The sequence below is a fragment of the Heptranchias perlo genome, chromosome 11, assembly GCF_035084215.1.
Source record: "Heptranchias perlo isolate sHepPer1 chromosome 11, sHepPer1.hap1, whole genome shotgun sequence".
In the NCBI taxonomy this organism is placed as follows: Eukaryota; Metazoa; Chordata; class Chondrichthyes; order Hexanchiformes; family Hexanchidae; genus Heptranchias; species Heptranchias perlo.
The window spans coordinates 78,085,716-78,088,166 of record NC_090335.1 but is presented as its reverse complement, the minus strand read 5'-3'; the positions used below and the strand labels follow the sequence as shown (position 1 = coordinate 78,088,166).

The following is a 2,451-nucleotide window of genomic DNA, read 5'->3' as shown; positions in this document are numbered from 1 at the left end:
TGTAAATGGTGAACAACAGTGGTCCGATCTCTGATCCTTGTGGAACATCACTTCCCACATTTTTCCAGTCTGAGTAACTACCTTTAACCCCTACTCTAGTTTTCGGTTTTGTAGCCAACTTGGTATCCATTCTGCTACCTGTCCCTTGACTCCACATACTCTGACCTTAGACATGTGTCTACAGTGCGTTACCTTATTGGGCACCTTTTGAAAATCCAAATATATTACATCTACTACATTACCCTTGTCTACTCTTTCTGTTACTTCTTCAAAAAATGTAATAAGGTTGGTCAAGCATGACTTTCCCTTCTGAAATCTGTGTTGACTATTCTTTATTATATTTTCGGTTTCTAGATGTTTCTCTATTAGATCATTGAGTAAGGATTCCATCATCTTTCCGACCGCCGACATTAAGCTAATTGGTCTATGGTTCCCTGGACTGGTTCTATTTCCCTTTTTAAATATAGGAATCACATTAACTGTCCACCAGTCCTCTGGCTCTATTCCCTTTTGTAATGAATTTTTATATATATGTCATAGTGCCTCTGCTCTCTCTTCCCTAACTTCTTTTAATATTCGTGGATGCAATCCATCTGGACCAGGGGTTTTATCCTCTCTAAGTTTGATCAGTTTATCAATTACCTCCCCCCTTCTTATCTTAAATGTCTTTATATCTTTTTTGATTTCCTCTTCTAATGTCATGCCCACCATGTTGGTCTCTCTGGTAGACACTGAGGCAAAGTAATTATTCAATATTTCTGCCATTTCGCTGTCATTACCTGTGAGTTTATCGTGTGTATCCCTTAGTGGCCTTATCCCTATCCTGATTTTTCTTTTGTTATTTATGTGTCTGTAGAATAGTTTACTATTTTTTACATCACCACATTGTGTGTTTGTAAGAAAACAGAAAGAGGTTTACAAACACTTTTTTCCTGAAGACAATACTCTTTTAAATCCTGAAAATCCGACCGAAGCTTGAGAGCAGCCAGTATCTTGCTGATCCATCTCCTGATGTAGAGCAGGCCAGCCAGGGTCATTGAAACATGGAGAAACTGTGTTATCATTCAATTGGCCACTCAGTGCCTGCTCATTTAATGATCCATTTTCCATATGCCGTTCTCTGATCAGAAGCTCTTGGTGAAACATTCTGTGTTATACAATCTCTTGCTGCTTCTAATTGTACCAGAAATATGTTTAACATTCCTACTACTTTTAACTTGCTGCCATCCAGAATATTACTGACCGAAAAATTTATAGAGTCATAGAGTTATACAGCACGGATAGAGGCCCTTCGGCCCATCGTGTCCGCGCCGGCCATCAGCCCTGTCTACTCTAATCCCATATTCCAGCATTTGGTCCGTAGCCTTGTATGCTATGGCATTTCAAGTGCTCATCCAAATGCTTCTTGAATGTTGTGAGGGTTCCTGCCTCCACAACCCTTTCAGGCAGTGAGTTCCAGACTCCAACCACCCTCTGGGTGAAAAAGTTCTTTCTCAAATCCCCTCTAAACCTCCCGCCTTTTACCTTGAATCTATGTCCCCTTATTATAGAACCCTCAACGAAGGGAAAAAGCTCCTTAGTATCCATCTTATCTGTGCCCCTCATAATTTTGTACACCTCAATCATGTCCCCCCTCATCTGAGAAGAAGTTCGAGAGGGGAAGAGGTCTAGTTTCTCCGCCATAATTCTGGATCCGTAAAACACTTGCCAAGTTCCGGTTTAAAAAGCGGTCCGGCCACACAGCGGTGTGGGAGTGAAGGCGAGAGGCTTCGTGTGGAAGAGGCATTCATTCCCAGTGCAGCTGCCAGCGTGGGTCGGGTCGGGTCGGGGTTGGGGGGGGCTGGGCCGGATTGGGCTGTCAGATTCCTTCGAGCTCTTTCTTTGGCAGTGGCCTCCTGAACAGCAAGATGTGAGGCTCTGGCTCGTGGATCATGTAGTGTATCCAGCCCGGGCTCTGCTGACTCTTAGATTCCTCCATTCGGTCTCGGACATGAGGTGCGTCTTGGGGACCAACTTTGCTATCTTCTTGGGTAACATGACATGACGGTACTCGAACTCCCCATCGTTGTATCGGTCCGAGTAGTAAATCTCGTTCCGGTCCATTCTTCCCCCAACCGCCGCTCCGGGCCGGCGCCGCCAAACTGCCAAATTTGTTGAATGAGCGACTGCTGTTTGTGGTGCAAACATAAAAATGTTCAACTATTAGGACAGAGGGATGTGCAGATTTCCCATTTCTCTTCACTTAAAGAAAGAACTTGCATTTATATAGCGCCTTTCACGACCTCAGGATGTCCCAAAGCGCCTTACAGCCAGTGAAGTACTTTTGAAGTGTAGTCACTGCAGTAATGCAGGAATCACGGCAGTCAATTTGCGCACAGCAAGATCCCACAAACAGCAATGTAATAATGACCAGATAATCTGTTCTAATGATGTTGTTTGAGCAACAAACAT

At 43.8% G+C, this 2,451-nt stretch overlaps 1 pseudogene; it reads right to left on the bottom strand.

The window, feature by feature from the left end:
- Window positions 1-1,837: 1,837 nt before the first annotated feature.
- LOC137327033 (cyclin-dependent kinases regulatory subunit 1 pseudogene) lies at window positions 1,838-2,105 on the bottom strand (annotated as a pseudogene).
- Between the last annotated feature and the right edge of the window lie 346 nt (window positions 2,106-2,451).